This window comes from Neodiprion lecontei, chromosome 6, assembly GCF_021901455.1.
Source record: "Neodiprion lecontei isolate iyNeoLeco1 chromosome 6, iyNeoLeco1.1, whole genome shotgun sequence".
In the NCBI taxonomy this organism is placed as follows: Eukaryota; Metazoa; Arthropoda; class Insecta; order Hymenoptera; family Diprionidae; genus Neodiprion; species Neodiprion lecontei.
Genome location: NC_060265.1, coordinates 10,467,371 through 10,492,702, shown reverse-complemented (window position 1 = coordinate 10,492,702; position 25,332 = coordinate 10,467,371). Strand labels below are relative to the sequence as shown.

At 43.8% G+C, this 25,332-nt stretch overlaps 1 long non-coding RNA gene across 1 annotated transcript in view; it reads right to left on the bottom strand.

Annotated features, from left to right (window-relative positions):
- Positions 1-8,334: 8,334 nt before the first annotated feature.
- The window catches only part of LOC124295106, a 67,815-nt gene continuing 50,817 nt past the window's right edge, over positions 8,335-25,332 (bottom strand). The window contains exon 4 of the long non-coding RNA XR_006905009.1: positions 8,335-8,409. This is a non-coding gene — a long non-coding RNA (uncharacterized LOC124295106). The remainder of the gene's footprint in view (positions 8,410-25,332) is intronic.

Genomic DNA, 25,332 nt, shown 5'->3' with positions numbered 1-25,332 from the left:
GGCACGCGGGTTGTCAAATGCAACTGTCGCCCTGTAGCTCGAAATTGTACATTATAACTGCGGCCCTTATACCGCGTGAAGCAGCAGCGGGATTCGCTAAATTTCAAAGAGCGGCTCATCACTTACGATAAACTGATCAAAACATATTAATTAAGATCGATAAACGACGCGGCGAGAGATATATTCTTCTTCGATTTTCAGGAAAACGTGCAGCGTTCGTTTTCTCCGCCAATCTTCGTCAATGTCACTCGGGATACTGCGTGACTGGGTAAACGGAAATTGTATATTTTCCACGCTCTCTTTCGCATCATAAATTTCACGGACTTGGACGATTTTTATCCATCTCGACTTCGACTGTTACGAAGCCCTGTCCGCGGTTCTGTAACCGAATTGTTGCATTACAGAAATATTTCAACACAGCGGCTAAACTTGGAATCAGTTGGTCTGCATTCGAGTTTCTGGTCAATATCAAGACCGGGATATGGCTGAAGTACGAACGGCAGACGGTTGAGAACCTCTGAGAAAAATAAGAAACAGGAAAATGGCGGGGATTTTAATTTGCATCCCCGCCTCTGTCTATTCCAGAATCCGGTCCAAGACTTTTCCTTCCCGTTAAAAGGGGGATGCCGGAGTGAAGCTGCTATACAGGTTCTCGATGATGCCTCTACTCTCGGCTATTTTCCATGTACTTTTCTCTTTTCTCTTTTCATCTTTTCTTCACCTTCAAACTACCGCCAGCGTCTTGCCTCGATATTGGATATCCCAATTACGATAATGCTTTTTCTGTTCCAAGACGTTACTGATCGGGTTCAATCGATCCTGTGAACGAAAGTAATAACCGCTACTTATAACTACTCGATAACAACTGCCAGTGTCGGGAAAACCATCGATGGTTCAAGCAAGGAAACTATCCGCAGTTATAAATAAGTGGCAAGTAACTACGGGTTGACGCAACTTCGTGTCAACGGCTTTTCTCTGACGTATCAACTGCACTTCCGACATGTTTATGCAGTACAACAGAGTACAAGAGAAGGTTTCACGATCCGTGAATAACGAGAAAGCGTTTTGCCGAAGGGAACATGTGAATTGCAGGATCGGTTGTTCGTCGTTACACTGCACTTGCAAAACAGTGCGACGCGAATGTTCATCAGCGAATATTCACCGACTTAAAAATATGAGTACGCCAATAGTCATTAAGACACTTCACGAATCTTTCGTACCAATCTCCTACTTTCTATTCCGTACGGTTTTTCAATTTTGAAACTGTTACTGATATAGTGGATTGCTCACTGTTATTGCCTGAAAGTCACTCGTGAATTTAAATTTGATCTAAAAAATTACGCTTACCATTTTGAGGAGACCGTAAAGCTCTATCAAATACCGCGAGTATTGATATCACGCGGCAATGAAACTTCAGAGGGAACTGGCGTCAAAGGAATAAAACGTTTTTCCGGATTTCTCAAAGAAACTCTTTCATTCTTTATTTCTTTATCTATCAGAAGAACAAAGATTTATTCCTATCGATAGAATGGTTGATTAGTCTTGATTTTCAACCGATTGAAGATGCATTTTAAATACGATATCAGTCGCAAAAATTGACGTACGTCGAATTAGAATATTATCGGCGATCGCAATCTAGTTGATAAAACTAAGAGTTTTAACTCAAAACTTATCATCTTACCATCAGAACTGGATCTTAACTATGGATTTTTAATAAAAATAAATTCCGAGTCCGCTTATTGATCTAAAACTTTCAGAACTGCTACGTGATAAATGTTCCTGTAAGTTCCGTAAACATAACCGGTAACTTGGTGAGCTTTATGAAAAAGATGAACAAGTTCAATGTGTCCAATTGGCCTTTTTAGCAAAAAAAAGAAAATGGAAACAAGTGAAATCTACTTGATAAAATAACAGGTTGAGCGCAGAGAAGACGAGCACTTTTTCGGCAAAGCCATCACGGTTTTCACCCATAATGCAAAAAATTTATAAACTAGCGAATGCGAAGACGGTAAAAAAAGAAAACGTGGACAACTCGAGAGAAGAAAATCCTCTTCGCATCATCTCGAGGCGTATCTTTTTCCCAGTGACTGTACCACACGTAACGCTTCGAACCGGCGAATCGGGGGTCAGCGCTTGGGTCAACTAGCCCGCGTAAGTAAGCCGCCCCTTTGCCGCGATCCTCATACCGGTGCCCACTGCCATTCAACATATGGCTGAAAGCCCGAGCACATGGTCATACACGTACGTGTACAGCGCGGGTATAGGTATACCTACGCGTTATTCGTGAAGCGTGCGTGGGCAACGCCATGTAGGTCATTCACACGAGGCTGCACGGTGAAACGTGGTCGGCCGTTCGGTTTCTTGGGGTGTTTAAGGAGGCTTGCACATCCCCGCAATACCATTTCCAAAAATCGATCCTTCCTTTTATTCGAGGAATGAAGGATCACCGGTAATACTTTCAGTAGTATTTAAACTTCTCGATTCCTTGTGCCAATTTCTTTAACATTTTTTAGAACGTTGGTCGAAACATTTTACGATTTCTTGATTTCTCCTTTTGTTTTATTCAGTGGATAATCGCGGTAGCAAAATTCTTCGACGAAACGGAAACAACTGCGTAAGTTATGAAAGAAAGACGACGGTAATCTGAATACTTTTTCGTCGTTCTGTACAGGAGAACGTCCAGGGATGCGTACATATCCGTCTCTCTGATACTTTTCAATTTTCTTTTTGCGATCGAGCGGCGCATACGATGAACGTCGGAGCGAAGGGCGCGGAGGGCGCGGCGAGAAAAACTCCCTACTTCAAGTTAGCCGGGGGTGGCGAGGGTTTTCGAAGGGGTGGGTCGGCGGTAGACACCCTTTAGATTGGGTACCGAGATGAAAGAAGCCAATCTTACGGCGGCTTCGAGTTTTTGCTCCGGAACGATTTTTGGTAATTAGAAATACACCGCGGGGCCTTCAGCTATACTCTCGACCCACCCTCGGAGGCGATATCTCTTTCAGAACTGGCGAGATAAGGCGCCCGGTCCGAGTTTAAAAGAACATCGGAGATGAATGATTCCCGCTCGCTATATACGCGCAGAGACGGTTCTTCGCTACACTTTCCTTTCAGCGAGGCAAACACGGGGGTTAACGATGGACGGATCTGCGGCGATCCCGCGAAATTCCATTCGCTCGATTCTAATTGCCGAAAAATTCCCCAAAATCTCGCGGAAATTACGCTTGTTTTTTAGTGAATCTTTGTAAACCGTACACGTGTATCTTTCTCTTAATAATTTTTACTTCTTTGTGTTTTTCTTTTCACTTTTTCTTCTCCGTTGGAGGATGAAAAATCATTAAGACAGCCTTGGTTTTTCTTTATTTTTTTTTTTTTATTTCAAGCGACGAAGAGAGTACGAATCTTGGCCTTCGAGCGCGGGGTTTCATAATATTCCAGTTCATTAATTTCTCGCAAAGACAGTGTCGGGGCCGCGGGACCCGCCATTCGTATTTAAATTCAAAAACAACCGACTGTCGCTTGCCCCCCCTCACTCACCCCCCGACCCTTGCCGTCCACCCCGCTCTTCCTTATTCTCTTTCCGTCTCCCTTCCTCCTTATTCTTCACCCCCGCCCCCATCTTTCTCAGTCTGGCTCTCGTCCGCGCACCAATTTATAACCTTTTCCATCCTCGTTCGCTGCGAGGGCTCAGTCAATAAAGTATTCTAAAAAGCCCACGCGAATAAGAGCCGTCTTACACCCCCACCCTCACCCAGCACCCAGCCGCCCTCGGCTCGGCCCTCGGGGGTGAGCGGAAAAATAGGGGCGGCAAAAAACGTCAATAATATCGGCAAGATGGAGCCTGCGAGTGTTTCGAGGTGCCTAACATTCGTTGGGAACTTTCAGATATAATGTACGGACTATGATTTTGAACCGTACTCATGCGAGTTCAGCCGTGCGGGGATTTCGAAATTTCGATCTGAATTAACGGGCTGACACTCAATTCCTTAGTACAGGACCCTTATTCGGCAACCTATTGCGAAACATTACCACCGATATTCAGTCGGATGATGAAACAACCAAAGGTTAGCAGGACTTTTGAGTTTTCCCCAACATTTGATAAGAACGAATCTTTTTCCTAGCGCACTCTCGAGATAAGAAAATGAATTTTCAATTTTTGTTATTATTGTAATCAACGCCGTGACTCTTACTAGTCTTACCAGTCCTTTTCAACATTTATTTTTGTTGCTGTGGTAATAGAATGTCACAGGTTTTCAAATAAGAAAGTGGAAGGGGAAAATTGCGTCACCCCGGTGATCCGAATTGACAACCTACTTGCCCTTCGATTCGTCCGTTTCCCCGGACTTTTTTTACAGCTCGTCTTTGCGAGCTAAACGCCGTGCTTTCGCGTTATTCTTTTCGTTGTCCTATTAATTATTATATACGCCAAACTTACAAGCGCGGTGCAGACAGGATATACCCGGGTACACGTCCATCGGAAACACCGGCGTTAAGGAAATGGCTCGTATTTCCACCCGCCCTCAACCCATTGTGCGGCTCTTCATACGTATGGAGGAGAAAACAAAAAATAACGAGCGTTAACTTCCGCGAGCGTTATAAACGGCGACGTTGAAAATTTCACGGCGCAATATTCCAGAGGGAATATCCTGCAGTTTTCCGTTTATGATTCTGCGATAAATTTCAGATACATATACATACATGTATACCTGCAGCTACTTTCAAGTTTCGTACATTGATGGTTTCATGAAACTGTTTTTTTTTTTTTATTTACTGAAGGATCTTTATTCTAAGATATTGCTTGTATCGAACTATCAATTTGATTTTTATATCCAAGTATAAATTACGTAATACGTTATAATTAATATGTATTAATCAGCTGCAGTTTTTTGTTTACATACAATTTACCATTCATAAGAGATTTTCATGGCCAGTAACTTTGACGGAAGTCTCTAGAGAATGCAAAGCTATATTAAAATCACGTGATTTGAGTTTTAGCGTAACGATGATGTCTGTAATTCATAGATCAATCTTGAATCTTCTTACCGTTATTACTATTATTACTTTGTGTACCAATGTTTATACCATGTCCGTAATATTTCTAATAAATCGGAGCCAAATACTCGCAACGAAAAGTATCAATGTGATGAAAATTCGAGAAATACTTTGTTTACGTCAGACGTAATATTCTATTTGGATGTCAATACAAATATTCAAGGAAACTTAGATGATCAAATTTAGTCTATCGCTCCAGCGTAACAATAATGCGACAAAATTTCACCACCGGTTTCTTGGAAGGGTTCCGGCGTATCGCCAGAGCTTTCCCGACATAATTCTTCCTCTCACATTATTATCTTATCTATCTCTCCCAACCGAGCTACCTGAAATTTCTTATGAAAAAAAAAGTAAAAATAAAAAAAAAAAAAGAACAAGAAAATAGAATTATAGGAAGATAGATATTGTACTTGAATTAATTTCCTGTTATACAGCGTTAAGAGAACCTTGCATTCCTGCAGATATTCGGATTGGTATATACGGTCACTGGTTAGGACAAGTGAGGCTTTAATTGTTTTATGCACTACTACGTCAATACGACTATCATCGATTCCTGACGTTGAATGAAATCCAATAATTTCGGAGACGGCTGATTTCCTAATGCTCACATCCCAGTTTCGTTTTTTTTTTACAGTTTAAAGGATGAGTTTTTTCATAAAAGAACGTTTTTTTTTCATAATTTGTTCCGTGGCTAGTTGACTCGAAACTTGACCGCTTAAAGATGTACTTGACATACGGTCAGGCCAAAATAGTGCCAAAATCAAAATATTCTAATAAAACGATTCGAGGAATGTGACTGAAGCTGAAATTTGTTACAATGGTTTCTTACTTGATACAGGAGAAATGGTCTAGAAAATCATAAATTTCGACTAGTACAGCGTCTGGCTATCTAAACAATTTTAGGTCTGACTTGAACGTTGAGGGTCGAACTCCGATGATAATTGTCAATCAACAAGCACAATATATAACATTATGGAAAATTATAAGCTACAACCACAACTTCTAGTTCTTTTGAAAATCATCCTTAAAAGTCCATTTTAAAAGATTTTCTAAAAACTTATTTACGAGAAAAATGTATCTTCATGCAGATAATAAGAATTAGAAAAAATCTCCCTAGCCGTAGACGTAAATTGACCGGATCTTGTTGGTAGAAACTTTGGATTTAAAAATTTTTTTTACAGTGTCCCAAATACACTTCGATCGACTTCATTCGTACCCCCCCGTCCATTTTTCCACCTCTCCATCTCTTTCCCGAGCAACAATGCATCCTTAACAAGAACGCGGTCGTTGTAAAGCAAAACTAACATCACGTTCCCCAGGTATACGTCACAGATATTAAACCTGCCTACCATACATGCATAGATGCAGTGGCACCGTCTTACCGCATACGATGCACCGGGCCGTCGCGTCGCCGATGTCCCAAGCAGGTATAAGACTAGGTCGGGGTCGGTAGGTTGGTGAACGGGGTTTGTTGGGTGGTTGTGGCCTCTTGGCTTGTGCCTCGCGTAAAGGGTACGCCGCCCGGTGGAGGCGGCGAGGGGGTTACGGGGTTAGGAGGGGTCGTGGGGGGTCGTGGGGGGTCGGGGGACGGGGGGGGGGGGTCTACGCAAACGTATAGACATGCCTCCGTATATATAACGCAACGTAACCGAGTTCCGTCGATAATGGCACTTAACGGAAAACATGGTTGGGGTAATTATATTCCCACGCGTAGGGTATGTGTACTTACCCTGTACGCTCCGCTCATTTTCTCTGCTTCTCGGCTGCCGAGAGCTACGTATTCGCATCTCGCCTATTCCTTCGCCTAGACCAGCTAGATAGCTAGCCTGGGTACGTATACACACAACTGGCTCCGTGCCTCCCTCCATTCCCTGCAGCGCATCCTCGACTTATACCTGCCGATGCGGCGACGTGCTCCGGACAGGGTGAATCGCCGATGAACTTCACCGAACCTTTCTCGACCATCGCTTAGGTCACTTATGGTCCTGAGATTCTCACGGTTACAACTGGCGACGGAGCCGCATCGACGAAATTACCGCGTCGATGTTTCTTTTTTGAAATATCTTTTCACCGGGATATAGGGGGGAGGATTATTTTTTAATTGACGAACGAGCACGTGATTTTCTTGTTTTTGTTCTACTCTGCACTTTGGGTAAAAGTGTCAAAAAATTACTCGGAAGCGTTGAAATTGAATGAGGGGTTTTTTTTTTTTTAGAGGCGAGAGGTCTGTAACTTCAGAAGAAATACTCACCTACGCTTATCGCATATGGTTGTATTTGTCAAAAATTATTTCCTCTCAACCCGTGCTACGAAAGTTAGATTTTCCAAGACTGCGGAACGTGCGTCGAGTATCCCATTTTTTAACAGTGCGGTAAAACAACTCAGGCAGTTGCGTTCAACTGCAATTCTTAATTTTACACACTAGGGCTTGCGCACTTTCCTAAAACTTAATTATGCCGCTAACTTTGTACTTTTATTCGTGTGACCGCAGCACTCGCCTTTGCGGCCGCATGGCGCTGCAAACTTCACGCTTGTCGGAAATCGCCCATCTTCCTCACTCGTAACGCAACGTACTATTTCTGATTCTAATTGGATTCAACTATAAATTTATCAATATATGGCTTGCAATTCTTGTTAAAAAAAAACAAAACAAATGGTAGTTATAATTTGCCGCCGCGCCGGTATCTTTAATTTCTTCAAAATCAAGGTCTTACCAGACTGACATACAAGCTAATTCAGTATTGATTTATACATTTTTATAATTCTTAGAGGAAACAGTAACTGCAAAAATAAAAAAAAATAAAAAAACAAGACGTCATCCTTTCACCAATAAAATCGCACATAAATTATTTTTTGCCGATTCCACGATGAATAATTTATATATATCGTAGAGCTCGAAACGTTGTTTTTAGTTTTATCGCGAATATAATATAACTTAAGGACTGAGTTTTGCCGGTGAATTCATCTCGGGCGATCCGGCGTCTTTTTCTCCGTTCCCTTGGCCTGCAAGAAGGGAGGAAGAAACACCATCGTCGTGAAATAATTCCATTTTCTTCCGCGAGTACAATTTTGCTTTCAATTTATTTTACCTCTTTCGTCCCCTTTTTCCTTCTTTGCCCCGTTACAGTGCGATCTTCAGTCCCTCCTCCTCCTCCTTCTCCTCCTCCTCCTCCACCTCCACCTCCCCCCTCCTCACCCTCCTTCTCCCTCCAGCCTCCCCGCCTCATCGCGGCTGCTGCCGCCTTCCTTACTCGCTCCATAGGCCCCATGCCCCACCCTTTACCATCCCGGCACCGTTGCTTCGACCGTTGTAATTATTAAACATTGCGAGAGCCAGCGGCAGTAAGAAGCGTTTTATAACTGCATAAAACGTGAATGTAATTTGTAATATAGAAAATTTTTCCACCCAAAGTTTAGAATGAATATTCACAATTTGTATCGCGGGCTTTGTACGTATGAAATATTCTTGTTTATTCCGTGATCGCTTTAATATTTGCTCAATTTCTCAACTCTCGACGAGATCAGGAACAGGTTTTATTACAACGCGCTGATTAATGGCTCGTACCGAAGGAATGGGGGGGGGGGGGGGGGATAAAAAACAAAAATAAACAACAGCGGGCACGCCTACAAGGAGGTAGAACGGAACGGGATTGAAACGAATTGTTCTCCCCTGGGTTTCCGTTTAATTTTTCGTAGCGGGCAACTTCTTTCGCGGATCGGCGACGCCGAGAACCCCTTCCGGATCCCGTTGACGTCAATTAATGACAAAGTTGGCCCGGTAAGGGCGCAAGTGCTGCATCGCGGGGCCAAAACTGCGTGATCTTCATTTGTTTCGTGCCCCGGAGCAAGAATTTCAGGATCATCTCAATCTGGATTTTAATAATTCTGGAAGCGACGCGCGGATGGAAGAATTCACCTAGGGGTTGGGGTGGATGAGAGGGTCCTAAATTATTTCGGGGTGAAAATTTTCAGCCCGCGGGCCTCCTCCGGAATTAAGGAATGCCCGTGTATACCTATACATCCTCGATCAAGTCCAAAACAGATAGAAAAAGTTTTCCAACTCCTCGCGCAAGGTCGAGATCGACTCCTTGATTCAACAATAAAGTGCCTGCGAAAAAATTATCCTTTCTTAACCAAGACCATAGTTTTATTTACAAATTCCGCCGTTACACCTGAGCCGCGCAATCAAGACAAAGATGAACCGAAGCCCAAGGATCGAGTGCAGGACTCGGGGCGCTTTCCCGGTGTGACTAATCGAGCGAGGGTAGAAAAAATGAAACGAGGGGATAGGGGTGCATAAAAAGAGAGCCACTGTTACCCGCTTCTTCTTTTTTTTTTTTCTTATCCGCGTCCAGCGCCGGCGCCGCCTGGCGAGAAAAGGGCGAGACTTTTGAACCCCGCGAGGGGCAGCTGGAATTCTCATCGAGCGCCATCTGCGAGAGGGTGAATAAAGCCCGTAGTCGGGTAGAAAATCGATGCCGCGTTGCGCCTAACAAGGCCGACCCTGCAGCATCTGCAGTGAATTGTTACCGTCGAAAAGAAATCCGTCCGGCAAATTCGTATCAGCAATTCCTTAGACGCGATCAGAGGCACGGCGAATGATGTGCGTGATCGAATGACGCCGATCATACGTATAATACCGTAACGTCGTTACGCGGCTTATACATAATGCACGAAGCACGTCGATCACACCGTCAATTGCATATAATTATCGCGAAATATGCATTGTATGAACGCGAAGAGGAAAGGGCGGGTCGAAATACCGGATTTGCAGGATAGCATTCCGGAGGAAAGAGAGGAATCAAGTCGGTGCCCGAGGAACAAAAACACTTCGACACATTCTCATTTGAGACAGAAATAAAGAAAAGGTACGGGCTCTGCGAAATCGCAATAGTAAATTCGTCGAAGTCTTGCCATTTTTTTTTACTTCTTCGGCGAATGAAAATCTATCGGAGTATTTTTGTCCAGGATCGCGTATAGAACGTGGCCGTTAAGCCCCTTTTCGCGTTTGAGATACGCGGACTTTGATGTCGGAGTTGTATTCGTCAACATCGAAATCGACGAGGACGCCCCCTTAATACATCTCTCGGTAGCGTAAAATAGGCGGTCGAATGGCCAAAGACAAAGTCCCAAAGTCGAACGTACGTATAAAAAACTCATTTTGCCCCCGAGCTGTAAATCACCATGACAAACATCGCGAGGCTTGCGGTCCGGGGACAATGAGCCTTCTCCTGCTCAATGAAACAATGTCCTCATTTTTTCAATGCGGTCGATATGCAGCGTGCTACTGTAATAAGTCAATCACTAATTGGACACCCGGCGTGACGCTGAAGGCATATTACGACCGCGTGATTGTGCTGCGGCGAACGGCTGTACAGACGACGAAAATTTAAGTACCGACGCGACGTAGTGCTCGATTACGGAACACATTCGATTGAGATTCGTTGATCGGGGGGAGACGATGATACTGGAAAAACGAAACGAAACCACGGGTGCAGCTGCCGGAGTTGCAGGGAAGTGGAACGTTAACATACGATTAGCCACTGTGTTTGGTGTGCCCGTCAAAAGCTCGTTGGCGGAACGGAAAACGGGGAGAAAATAGGGAAAATAAAGAGAAGCTCGTTAAGGTGAAAAATAAAGATAACAGTTATCGCGAGTGCAGAAGAGGCAGCATGAGGGAAATGCAAATTACAGGATTAAGCTCGCGTCACACGTCGACGGCATTGCGTTTATCTTCGGCGATCTAAAAGACTGGCTCTTGCTCGTTCTCTTTCCACTTAGGTCGCCGTTAAACTTTTCGCTTCTGCTTTACGAGCGGTTTGCCCGATAATTATTTTTATCTCGTAATACGCGTCCGACTTTAACGAGCACTAAAAACAAAATTCTTACATTGTATTTCGCGATGCCGAAGACCATAAAATACGGGAAACGGGTGGCATCTAATATGTATTCACTTTACTAGCATTCTTTGTATAGGCGAAGAAAATCGGAATTCTAACGCCGCGGAGATCGAAGTATAACACGGTAAAATACGTTGGTTTAACGAATATTGAATTGCCCGACAATATCTGGCAATAAAATGTGAAAATATGAGAACATTTCAGAGCTGATGAGATCAAAATTAACTTCTGTACTTTGTATTTACCTGTCAAGTTGTCTCGGACGACAAAACAATTACAGCACAGGGTGGTTAGAAATAACACTTTTTTTTTGTCGCAAATGTTAGTGTTTTAATGAAAAAACATCCTCTCGGAACAGATAGCTTTTTTATTGTTATTTTCGATTTGTTCAAACATTTGGAAAATTTCACTTTTTCGTTTAAAGTCAAAATAGTTGGCATCATTAGAACACACCGATTTTACCGCAAAAGAAGAAATCAGTCAATTTCAAATGACTGTAACGTGCGTTCTAATAAGGATAACAATGCTTAACTATAGAGGTTTGAAAATCTTGAAGAATAAGCTTGAAGTATGTAATATGCACGATCTTAAGAAATATTGAATATTTTACGAGTCTTTTGACTTGTAACAAATAGAATAAATTCTCCATGTTACATAAATGAGAAATAAAAATGAAACGAGTGATCTATTAGATTTGAGCCAGAAGAGCTCATCGTTCGGGAGAATCTTTCTTCCGTCAGACACTCACATTTCAGGAGGTAAGAAAGAAAAAAACTTTTTAACCACCCTGATGTACGGATGTATATAGGTATATATATGGGACATTCCACGTCAAATTTGTAATCCATGTACCTCACCCCCATTGATTATGATAATTTTAGTGTGACGTTACAACCAACACGAGAGCTCTCGGACTTTTTTTCCAGAGTGAAATCTTTCAGATTTAAAAAAATAACGTTTGCGGAATTGGTTATACATTTTCTTTAAATTTCACTGGTAGCTAAAAAACTCTAAAAAAAAATTCCGAGACCCTTTTGGGTCGGTTGTGACAGCATAATAAAAAATTAGCAAAATCGATGGGGATGAGGTACATGGGTTGCAAATTTGACATCGAATGTCCCATATACGTACCCGTTTACTGGTTCGGGAGAATATAATTTTAAGCTAGAGTGATTGTATTAAGTACGAAATTGAAAATCGATACATTATTCAACATTCGAAACTACCTTGAATTTCAAAGCATCATTATGACTTGTTTGCCATTATACATATCCCGCTACGCATTAAATTAATTACAATGGACGGGTATATACGTATATAAATATATGCATATAATGTCCAAGATGAATGTAATTATAATATCGGTGTACAATAACACAAGTGAACAATGGACAAAGGAACGGTTAATTGTTTCAGAATAAATCCTCCGTAAATAGGTAAGCTCGGGAATCCTGAAACCTCGATTCAAATTAACCGTCAATCCTGTCAGCGATGGCGAGCGAGGAACGCTGCTATCCGCATGTATAAAACAATTAACTGCAGACGGCAATTGTAGCTTCGTTCTTTGAAGGAAAAACTGGCCGCGCTTCGTATATCTACAGATTAAATTACACAACTATCGCGTAACTCGCGGTTATAATTCCCATTCCAAAATTACATAATACGAGTGATGCGAATCGTCGATCACTTATTATCGCTAATTCGAGGATTGGAGAAAGGATGTAAATTTCTTCCACACCTCCTTCCCGGCCCCCGTTATCTCGATCATAATTAAGCTTATGGCTTCCTGACGCATTCACCGCGGGTAATTTTCCTTCGGTAATATTACAATTACTGCTTCCGGAAGCGGTAATGTTTCGGTTCCCCGTCTGTTCAACCTGGCCGCCCTCCAGCTTCGGAAGGATCCGCCTCGCCCCTCGTAGTTCGGCGGGCCCTTCCGACTGGGCTGGGCCCAGATTAATTAAGGGTTGGGCCTAGTTGCCGAGGGCCCATTTGAGGCGGCGCCTTCTTCAGATAATTTCGTGCAGATAAAACCTAAAGCCGGTATTACACTTCGGGGTTAAATACTTCGTGCAGTTTCACCTGAAATATTTACCTGCTGAAAAAGGGCTCAGCTACTAATGAAAAACGATGGCGTGTGTATTAGTGTAATTATAAAACGCAGCGAAAAGTAGACTGTAAGAGAATTATTGAAAATTCCCTCGCGAGGTGATCCAGAGATTTATAGAAGTCACGAGTAGACACGTTTTTGCGTCTTATTTATTTATGTATGGATGATTTACTAACTTCTGTGAGATCTTATAACGGTGTTGACGGTTGAAAGTGCGAACAAACTTGGTTGAACTTTTGGAATGCTACCTTCAGGAAATCAATCTTCCCGCGTGACTGAAGATAATCATTTTTGATGAAAATGTTAAATGACTTTTTTTTATTCTGGTGAAAAAGTTTACCGCGAAAGATAGATAGAGCAAGGGGAGAAATTTACTAAAAGAAAATTTAATCACGGTTGTAAACTGCAAACAGTGTTCTACAGTCAAATGAAACTCTATTCGATTATCCACCTTAAGAAATAAACTATCTATTTGCGGAATAGAATAGACGTTGAGGAAAAGTTTTCATTTGTGATAAACGTAAGAAAGAAAACTACGTCAGCACGAAAAGTCAAACACCTTCAGCTTTGTGTAATCGTACCTAATAATTAGCTTCTAAAAAATGACAGATCGTTTGGATTATCCTACGATAAAAGTTTGCTTCCACGAGACAATCATTTCCCTGGTGTTTGAAATCACGAATTTTGCAAAACTAGGATTAAGGAATTCGTTTCCGTTCAAATTCCTCTCGGTAGCTTACAAACCGTGAATCGACTTCACCTCGGCTTTGACACGTAAAGACAACGGTTTATGTACGATAAGGTGGGAAACAAGTGTCCGTACAAGAATTGCGAGAGCGAGGCTTCGCGTACCTAGATTGCACCTGCCCGTTCTATTACGCTACAAGTTCGTCTGGTACGGGTAACCCGACCTCAATCCTTCTCGCGATGGAAGCGTCCCTATTATAAGTTGCGAACAAACTTTACTTATACACCGAGAGGCATCCGCATGCGCCGTCAGTGTGGGTGCTAGTTCGTCTCCTTCCACGCCCTATCGGCATTCCCCCCCTAAACCCCCCTTTTTCCATCCCCTCTCAACACCCTCAACCACCACAATCTCCGTCTGCACCTACGCCACCACATATACTCCTCATACAAGTCTATGCAGGATGCAGCCACTAAGTAACTCCGAAACGTGTTACAAGTTTAAATTGGAAATTCATACGAGATGCGGAAACTTTGGCGAAAGAATGGAGGGAAAATTTGTTTTTCAGTTTTTCTTTTTCTTTCTTTTTTTCAAAAAAAAAAAAAAACAAAAAATAACCCCAAACCGGGCATCGCGTGTACGCATACTTCTTTTCCACGAAGATTTCACCGCACGTAGATTTTCGTAGAAGGAAAAATAAATCCAACCGTTAGATATAATGCTCGATTGTTCGAATGAAAAAACTGGATATTCGTTGGTTTTTTTTTTTTTCTCTCATTTTATTCGAGACCGATCCATCCGGCTTGACCAGTGTCCAGTCTCGGGGGAACAGGACTGGGGTTGAAGAGAATCAAGGGCAGCCGAGGGAGAACTTCACTTATACAGGGTGGTCCAAAGTGATTTATCAAAACAGCTCCTCGCGTCCGACCAAAAACGTGAAGAAAGAAGGTATGTTTTTTATTATTTTCAAATGACCGAGGAGCGTCTTCAAGTTTACGAAAATATTATTCCGCCGTTACACTTGGGAAATTGAAATTAAACACGTTTTGCGTGATCGTACAAAAAGGTGCAGGATTCTTTCCTTATCCTGTTGTCTGGACTGGGAATCATGCACGTTATAATTCGTCCCTTCGGCGAGTGAGTGACCAGTGGTCATTCAGAGTTCCAAGAGTGGACAGAGGGGTGCCGGCAACGCCTTGGGGCTCGAATACCTCGCACAATGCCAGGAACTCTTTTATTTTCATTGTGCGATGAAATCTTATACACGTCGCCTAATGAAACGTTAAGTAATTGCTTATTAAAGGCCAACTGACCACATCGAACATTGTGACTGAAGGCTGCAGGCGCGGACGCGTTTTGGGGCTTTCGGAGTTTCTGAGCTTTTTATTTCTCGTCCTCCCGGTTCCGAGACCGAATGCATATGTAGGCAGTGAAAAATAAAGAAATTCAAAACATTCGGAAAAGACGAGCAAAAGTCGAGGCTACACGGGTACGCGGGTTATACGAATGGTCGCGGGGTATAATAAATTCTTTATGCGAGGGACGTTTGAATCAAAAAGTAAATTTCACCTTTTGAACGAACGAATTTGTATGGAGACAGTCGGTCCCCGCATCTGCTGCCGCAAAGAGAACCAGCAACATTGTCCTGTCCGAAATATTTGAAAACTGGTCTAACTGGACGCCGCGGTACAATGCACGTTCTGCGGCAAGCGTTCGCAGGATCGCCGAACCTATCGTTACAAAATTTGAATTCGCTCGCAGGCTTAAGTTCGGATGAATAAAACGGCCATTCTCAAAGAACGTTGAAATTGCGGTACAAGTGCCTCGGCCATAATATCCAATATGATTTTTGATCTATTTGTTAGATTTGCTTACACATTACGATTGTATTTTTTATAACATCGGTCAAAAAAAATTTTTGATCTGGGATTCTAGACGTCAAATTTTCATTTCTTCTACATGACTGATAAAAGAAAAAATAATTTTATTAGATAAAGTTTACTGTTGTAGAAATCAGAACGATATTTTGGATTTTAAGAAAAATGACCTATTTTTTCAAACATTTATTATCAATAACAATCGTGCAAACTTTAGTTTCGCATTTAAATCACTTTTATTCTAAAAATAATAATTAATCACAGCTAAACAGAAATAAATTCTATCTTTTTTTTGTTTGGGTGTATATTTGAAGAAATAAATTTTGTTTCTGTATATCGAATAATAACCAAAATCTTCATTTATTACTTATAAAGTTTGCTTTTGTATTTTTTACGCTGATAAATAAGTCTCGAAGTTTTTCGTCATCGCCACCAACCAAGAACTTCACGACTTATCTATCAACGTAAAAAAGACAAAAGCAAACTTTATAATTAAAAAATGAATGATTTGGTTATTATTCGATGCATAGAATCGAAATTTATTTATTTAAATACAAACTCGACGGGAAATTATTTTTTTTGTCAAACCGTGTAATCGGGCAATGACAATGCGTAAGGTTTCAGCGTCTTAGCTCCTACAGAAATATTTCCCACAGTGATCGTCAGCGCGTCGAAGAAAAAGGGTCAGCGCGTCGTCGACTGACCTAGAACAGGTTTGATTTCAAATTCAGGAGTCGAAGTGACCCTTCGGTGCGATTGTCCATCTTTCCTCAGGACTCTGTCTTGTCCATAAACTGGTTTTCTTTCCCACATCGGAGTTCCGGTCATTCTTGTTACTCGCAGGGGTTGATTTACCGTGGATGGATACGAGGGGTGGGATGGACACCCAGCTACGGACTTTGGACGCGAAGTGGTCAGTCGGAGAATTTAGTTTGCGCTTGTTGGGTCAATCTAGTCTGTTTCCAATCATATGTAAGTGTCACTGCAGTGGAATCTTACAAACTGCGTCAAGCAGGTAAGAATGCGATAACGATTGAATAATGATAATTCGTCGATTCATAAGATAAGTTTTTTCTCAAATTCGCATGTCTGATAAATATTCGCGTCCTTTTATAAATATTTGTGTAACCGAACTAAACGATCGCAATAAGTTTAATTAAAAAAGATAAGAATAATTTCGTTTCTAGCAGTACAAATAAAATGTGTTAAAAAAAAAGTTATAGAAACTTTATACTGTGAACAATTTTTGTGTACATCATTATCGAGCGTAGAGGTGAGGATGGAAGTGGCGACAAGTTCTTAAAAAATGAAAAATACTTGCGAAATGCGATGCGAAAGTCTGGTGAGTAACGATTGATTCGCGAGGTGAAACGCGGATGCACCCACGCCCGTGTAGTCAAGTATAGTTTGTTAGGTTTTATAGAATTTCTCTCCCCTGTGAAGAGCTACTTGAGGGCGGAGTCCCGGCAACGCGGCCATGTTGCCACCCCCGTCTTACCGCCCCCACCACGATCTCCCCCCGAGCCTTAGTAAAATAAGGGATGTAAAACGCGCAGGGAGAAATGGTGTTTGAAACTTCAATGGTGCGTCGCAAAGTCGGATGATGTGAAATGCAGGGCCATTCTTACCCGAAACGCGTTCGAACGACGTAGACACACACAAACACGCACACGCATGCACGTGACACGCGCATGCAATGTGTATTGCACATGTATCGGGCATGTAACGTTTTGAATATTAAGATGCGCGCGGTTGTTGGGATTAACAAATTACGATTGAACGTACTCGTATAAGGTGTATTATATGCACACAGGTACACACGCTTTACGACAACTGCAAGCCTCCGCCAAGGGATGAATTCTGATTAGTATCGCGAAAAGGATATCCCCATAAAAAAAACTCCGTAAATATTCTATACGCGCACTTCGTGGCCGGGGTATCGGTTGGGTTCGAAAGCTCGTAAAAATATCCAAGATAAAGAGAGACAGAGCGGTGAAAAAAATTATTAAAATTTATCCAATTCTTCTTCGCTCTTCAGATTTTCCCCTATTTTTACTAGTATGGAATTTCCGAACGTGCAATATATCGCGAATTTGCGGTGTGCGCTCTCAGTGACAACGAGTTACGAGATCATTGTTGCAGACGAGCTTCGGCCCGCCTAATTCTCACAATACACACAGAGACAGGATATATACGCGACGTATGTATATACACATATATACACGCACACCCATGACACATAGGTACGCTCATTGACACGACGAAATAATTCCAAAGTTCCAGCAAGGTTCCACGAATCGTCTTTCGACGTGCGAAACGCGCCTACCTTGGTACATCATGCCGAGCTAGGTGATAATATTTCTCTCTCTCCTCTCCCCTTCCTCTCTCTTCTCTTCTTCTTCTTCATACTCGGCAGGAGTTGCTCGTGGCGTTCGCAAGTCTGCAGGAGTGAATGCGCCTTAATTTCCTTTGAGCCGTTTGCTTCGGAGCAGCCTCCCCCCACCCCCCCCCCCCCCCCCACCCACCCTACATCAGCTTCTTCCTCCCGCAAAACCCCCGCGACCCCCTCATTTTCCTAACCCACCCCCCCCACTCTTCCTCCCTCCCTCCCTCCTCACCCACCGCCGGCCCTGCTTCGTCCTCTGAGCTCGCTCTCTCAACCTTATTCTGTAATTTCGTTTACAAATGAAAGGTCCTGGAGCGTCGACTTTGTGCTCATCGCGTCTGCTCAGGCTGTACGTACGTAGGCACGTGTGTGTGTCTGACTGTGTACACACGAAGCCGTATCTGTGTGCGCAGGGTATGAGTTGTACGTACGTCTTACCTTCGAATTGATTTCACGATAGGACTTCTTACCACGCCTCTGATGTCTGAGGGTCGTACGTGGTCCAGTACCTAATTGTTCATTCGTATTATAAGGAATTACTCCGTACAGGATACTTTATGATCGAATTGACCGAAGCTCGCATCATTTTTTTAACGTTGAATCGATAGAGTGTTTATTTTTTCGCAAAAGACCATTCTTCGGCAAAGTTATACGTAAATTGATACAACGAAGGGTTGACGACCACTCGGTTTCACATTTACCACGCTTAATGTGTTGGCAGCGGATCAAAACGTCACACGTGACATAATTTTATCGCGTTGTTGAAAAGCGGAACGTTACGAGGAAAGAAAGAATCGCATAAATTGTTTCGTCTTCGGGAGTTGCGTATAAGCATATGAAAAATTATTTCTGCGTGGCAGCAATATTCATCAGGGGTTTAATACAAAGTTTATTTTGGGTGGATTTTACCTCCCGACAGTGGACACGGAGAGGTTTGTCAAACATAACAGAACGTCGACGTTGACTATACCGATCCCTTGAGACGTTGCGATGGGGTTGTTACAGCTTATATTTGCATCGCCTTGCGCTACCAATAATAATCCGCAATAATTTTGGCGCTAAAATATTTCGTCAAAATTTCAAACAGCTACGCATTCGTCACGATATTCATCGGGCGATTAATCATCGAGATGATCGCGCGTTCACGCGCGGTGTTACGTCGTGGAAATCCGGCAACAGGCCTCTAACTTACTATCCTCTGAACCTTACACAGCCGCCCGTTTCGGGCGGTATTTTAATTTGCACGGAATTTTGGCCGCCATCCAAACGGCCACCGAGATTTCTTAATACGCCAGCCACGAATACTTAGCGTCACATTCATCCCTGCAGTGTGCACGGGTTATAAACATGTGTGTACGAGTAAATGTGTATACATAACGGATTCTGCGGCTCAGACTGTGCAAACAAACGAGAAGAACCGAACAGCTTGGCTCATCCCGCCGTTCAATAACTGCGTAGCTTTCAACATTTTTCAACTTTAAACTATCGTATTACGCAACGATCGCGATCGAATGATTTCAACGAATTGTGCGAATGAGATTGGAGAAAAAATTACGAGTTCCGATCAAATCCGGGAGAACTTCTCCCCGTAAATGTTAGGGAAAATTGCCGGGCGATTGAAAGTTCGGTGCATGGTAAAAGTTTGACGGAAGCTCGACGCGTCGAGAGCGATGATCGTGCAAAGTTGAATTTCAGTTTTGGCCAATCGTCGTCGCCGTGGAAATAAATCGAGCCATCAAGCAGTCACGTCCCAAAGTTGGGGCCCCGAACCCCCGCACATCGCAGCCGCGATCCTTTGTCTTCAACTTTAGGCTGGTGTTTCGCGATTATAATTTAACGACGACGCCGGTAACGAAGCGAAGTTGGCCCCAGAAATCAATGCAGAGACAAAAGCTAGCGACTCCGGTTGAGAGTCGGGTGTTCGGCGGGCGACAGGATGGGGCGGAAAACTGAGGCCGCCGGGAGGGGGGAGGAAAAGGATGTGGGGGAGGGAAAGTCGGAGGAGAGTGTTTTGAGCGGTGGGAATATAAGAGAGGGTATCTAGCGGGGCTCTCGGTGTGAGAGAAAATACGAGGGCGTAAGAGGATGTCGTAAGTATTTTGAGTGCGCGCGCGGGGTGAAACTGTACACCTACCCTAGGCCTACGGCCTATGTATTACACGATATTGTTTCACCGTGTGACGGGGCGTCGTTCGAAGAAAGGTATCTGCGGAAAATCACCTTCGTGGAATTTACAACGTGTCATTCGAATTCCGTCGCTTTAATTAAAATGAAAGTTGTTACAGCCGACGAAGATAGAAACGGAAGAGAAAAAACACGGGCAAGAAATACAAGTAAACACCGATATTTGCCAGCGTCAAATGATCCTGAAATAATTCCAACTTTTTTACACCGCAGCGCAAAATAATTGATTTAATTTTGTTTTGTTCGTTTAGTACGAAGACACGTGCCTTTTTGGCAAAGCAACGCGCAAACTCTTTGCTTTTCCGGCAAGGAAACGAGGAGCATATTTTGTCCTGGAAGCTCGGTTGATTGCCTCCAGCCTTGCTTTACTCAGACTTAAGAGTTAAGACCGTATACTTAAACCCCGGTATTTCCAGTTTCTCCCCGCGGTGTTCCAGCAAGTACGTTCTATCTTTCCACACGTAGATTTCGCCGGCAGGTTCTTCTTGAGCCCGGAGCTAGCTCGCGAGGAGGAGTCGCTCCCCTTCGGAGAAACAGAACTGGTAGGATGAGGACCGAGGAGGAGAGATGCCTTAAATAAATGAAACTTCAGGAACGGTGCGCAAGAACAGGCGGCACCAGCATATAAATTCTCTCGCTTCGTAATTTCAAACTCAAACAGCACCGAGGCTCTCGCACTCCGTTTCCACCCCCTCGGGCGGTAAGGTGCACGTGGGAGTTGCCGGGGGGGGGGCAGCGCTAGGGAAGAGGCGAGGAAAGGAAAGCCGGAGGGGGGGAGGGAGGGGGAGGGGAGGAGGAGGAGGGTTGCTGAGATTTTAGTAGGGACAGGGATGGCAATAATTATAATAGCGGCGCCCCTGCGACTCAGACCAGGCCTACAAATTTTCTTAACCAAATATGAACCCCACGTGTCATGAATTTTCACCCCTGCTTCATCCTTTGAGACGCCGTGGCGTTTCTTCGCGAAAAAATTTCGCGCAAGCCGTGATCGAGGGTGGTGAATAAAGAAAAATATGTTTTCCCGTAGCAAGAGCGTGCAAGAATTTTATACGTGGGACAGGATCTGTTTTTTTAAGAAATGAACGGTTTGTAAATGTATAAACGACCGAAGCACGGGATCGTTGGGCGGGGGCAGTTTTTGAGCAATCGAGAAGGAAAAACGCTGGCCATAGGTATACGATAAGACAGGAGAGCGCGAGAACTGGGTTCAGCATGGTTCCCGGGGGAGGCTGAATGTGTGCGGGTATTCCTGGTACTGTTTTGCTATTTGCGAAGCACGTATCTTTCTCCGTCGCTCGGTAAGCTCAGCCAATGAAAGCTCCGGCGAGCTTTTACCGCGTTCTTACACGACGCGGCACGAGAGTCAGGGTGGGGCTGCCACGGCGGCGTTCTTATTGTTTCAACCCCTAGCCCACCCCGGCAGCGACTCCAGCCACCCCTCGAGCGAGACTCTGTGCTTAGAATTTTAATGGACCAGCTTAGAAATTGTTGGTGGAATTAGATTTTAGAACGAGATTAGGGATGTAGAGTGTCGCGGGATGCTGCTCGAAATTACTCGCGGGGCTCAAATTCATCTTACCTTATAGAAATAATTGTCTCATGTGGGCTTAAGGCGAGAAGACTATGGCCGTACCCACCAGTGAATTTCTTTCCATGTTTCAGAGAAAGATGGACGCGAACGGGGCGTCGAAAGAGAACCTAGAAAGAGACGGCGGAGTGACCGATGAATACGAGCAACTGTCGAAATCCTGCAGGTTTACATGTCTACTGCCTTTGACAAGCAATCATCGTGCACGACACTTCGTTGGATGGGTCTTGTGCATCGAATGAAGGCCGAACAGCTGTGACCAGGTTTCCATTACGAGGTGGCGTGGGTCCTGGGCCCGTTTATTTGGATTAAGGGCCCCCGATGGATTAAGGGCCCCTGTATGAGGCTGAAATTTCGTCTTCTGCAACGCGGCAGCACAAGCAAAATGTGGAGGCAAGCCTGGAGGGTGCCAACCTGGCCTCTCTTCTCTTCTCTGCAGTGTATGGCGCCTCGTTGTTCCCTCGGCCTAGCTGCATGAGAATCGAGTTTCGCCGGTAGACACAGAGAGAGGGAGAGAGAGAGAGAGAGAGATGAGGGATGGAACGAGAGAGAGTAACGCTGTTATTGCCAATAATAGCATGGGTGCCGTGGTGTGTACGCTCGTCGCGGTGCTCGGTAAATAGAAAATTTAGAGGACGAAGGTGCAACAACGACGAGAAAAGGTAATCAGGCGCTCATCAACCCCTATACTATCCTCCTCGAACTTCCATCAAGACGCGTTGACTCGATGTTATAGGAGTTTGAAATTGACCGTGTCCTACAGGTTCAAGGAACTGCCCAGGATCGCATCGGGCTCTTCAGTATCCGATATAGTAGCTGGAAGGGATCCTGGCAATATGACAAAGTACATCTTTCCCAGCATATTCACGAGTAGTTGGAGGTGAACTTTTTGAAGACCAAACTAGGCTGTTGACGATCATGAAGCTCCAAAATTAATGCATTAACTGAGTCGTTCCAATAATGCAATTGCTTGGTCATTAGATAACGTGTCGAGAAAACGAAGTTGGAGAGAATCGGCAGAAAAAAAAATTCCAGAATGGCTAAACCACACACGACTTCAAGGATTAATAAGACTTATCGTTAGCAAAATATGTGGTAGGCGAATTCGTCAAGATTCTATCAACGTTCCCGTGTCGCGGGTAATTTTTGTGTGAAATGGTCGGGTGTGAAAAGTTTACGGTGGCTAATTAACGAACTTATATTCTTGCGAAGCGCGAGAGAGCTTTTTCTGAAATTCTGCTAAATTGGATGTGAGGATTGTAAAGAATTCTACGAAAAAGGTAGAGAGATGAGGGCGGGATTTTTGGTTAGTCTTATTCGTTCCGTATCGTTTTTTCTCATTCGGAATTTGGCGCGTTATCGCGGGAGCGTACAAAGCTAGCCGAGACTTCAATTTAGGAAACAAAAGCTTGAGCTACCCCCGAATCACCAGTTATTCAGCGAGCGAGGCATTCTCCGTAGTTTGAAAGCACCTAATCCAAGTTGAAGTAAATCGAATGAACTCTAGAATTAAATACAACCCTCTCTGTATTCTAGGCGCGAGGCAACGCGACTCGAGGTTCCTTGTATTTAATTACCAACTCTAAGTCTCCAACCGGGAACGAGAAGGCCTCCTCGCCTCCTCCAATGCGCGAGGGACCAAGATGATGTTATAGGTGAGGTGCAGGGCGTCTCAAATTAACCGACCCCGTTACCAGGAAAAGGAGACCTCGACAACGAGCCCTTAAACAACTGTTTTATATTCCGCCACCGTATTCCACCACCACCTCCTCCTCCTCCTCCTACTTCTCGTCACCCTTCGCCTACCGATCGATCAAAATTTCCGCCTTTACTCCAACAATCTCCTCCTCTCTTTGATCCCACGAGTTCAATCATACATCCCATCGTTCTACCAACGCATTAACATCACTCAACACGGTTCCTCCTACGCACGCATACATTATATACTTTACGAAACATCAAATTACATTTCCATATCAGTGAATTCATACCCACATCATTTGTCTGCGGTGAAGGGTAGTTTTTCTCGTCGTCTGATTGAAAAATGCAGAAAACATCGCGGTTTCTTCTGTTTTGGTTTTTGCTCAAGTTGAGCTATTAACACGCCAAGTTCGGGCATTTCAAGCAAAAAACAATCGGTCCTTTTCATTTTCATACAAAGTGACGAGGATTGGAGAGAGTGGATTTTTGTCGAGTACGTGGCAACCGGCTTCGAGAAAATTAGATATTCAGCAGATGACATCAAAGACCGTTCTCCCAGCCTCAGAGGCCTAGGCGCCAAAGAAGGTTTTCCCCTTCATCCGGTAAATCCCACCCGAGCCGTATTTACGCCCCGACCCCCCTTTATCCCGCCACCGCCCCGCAGAACCGTCGCACACGTTCGCGCAAATATCACCTTTCATATTCCTTCGAAGGAGCAGAAAATCGTTACCGGGCCTTTTGCGCGCGCGCTAGTGAAATACCTAGCCTTGTCCTTGTCCCACTTATCGCACTCGTATCTGCTCCTCGCCGGGGTGGGTTGAGGTTGGGGGTGTGTAAGTAAGTAAAGTCTCTCAACCGGCTCCCCCACCTCAGGCTACCCTTCCTCCCTTCCTCCTTTTCTGCCTAGCGCCCGCCTGCCCTTCCTCATCTAGACCCAACCGCCGCCACCCCCAGACCCCCACAGCGCCAAAGATGGCGGAAAACTAAACACCAGCCAAGAGGGGATTTTGACCCGTACCGAAGCGTGCATCTCGCGCCTTATCCCTCTGCAGAGACTTTCATAATGGTTAACGAATCGCGATTGTCACTCCGTTTTCAACTTTCTTTCTTTCTTTTTTTTTTTTTTTTTTTTACTCTTCATGCTTATTCTGATTCTCACGCATACGTTGCGTGTCGACACATTATGCCCGCGATTCGACGTTGTGTCTCAAACTTTTCTGCCACATTCAAATTTAATTTATCAACATTTTTTCAACCCTGTAAGATTTCTTCCGGAACATCACTTTTAGACATCGGAATAAGCGGATTCGTTGAAAAAAATTCGTTCCACCAGATATTTCTTCAACGAAATAACGAATTAAAATAATTACAGTTCTGGTTCACACACTCGTTCATCGCAATTTTGCTATTCAATGGTAATGGCATCAGACCAAGCATGTACGACAAAAACAAAAAGAAAAGAAAAATCAAAGGCATAAAATGCCGATACGATAAAAACTGAACATAACGAAACGAACAACGAACCAAGAATGGATTCAGAAATGAACAAACCTAGGAAGAAGCCTACGGGAGATTTTCATGGGCAACTCGTTAAGAACCGTCCCCTGAGTTTCCTGAATAAATTATGTTTAATCTTCATATCAGAAATCCGAGAGGCTGCAGGCAACGGCGCGGCGAGGCGTGCCGAGGGGCTGCATGAAGATGAGGGGCAAGACGGTGGGCCGGGGGTGGGATCGCGGAGGTGGATGTTGGGAAGCAGGAAATTTCTAGAAACTTCAGGTTTAGTAATTAACGTCAGAAATTAACGATGCTCGGTGGCGTCGTGCAAAGCGCCAGAGAAATTAGTCTCGGA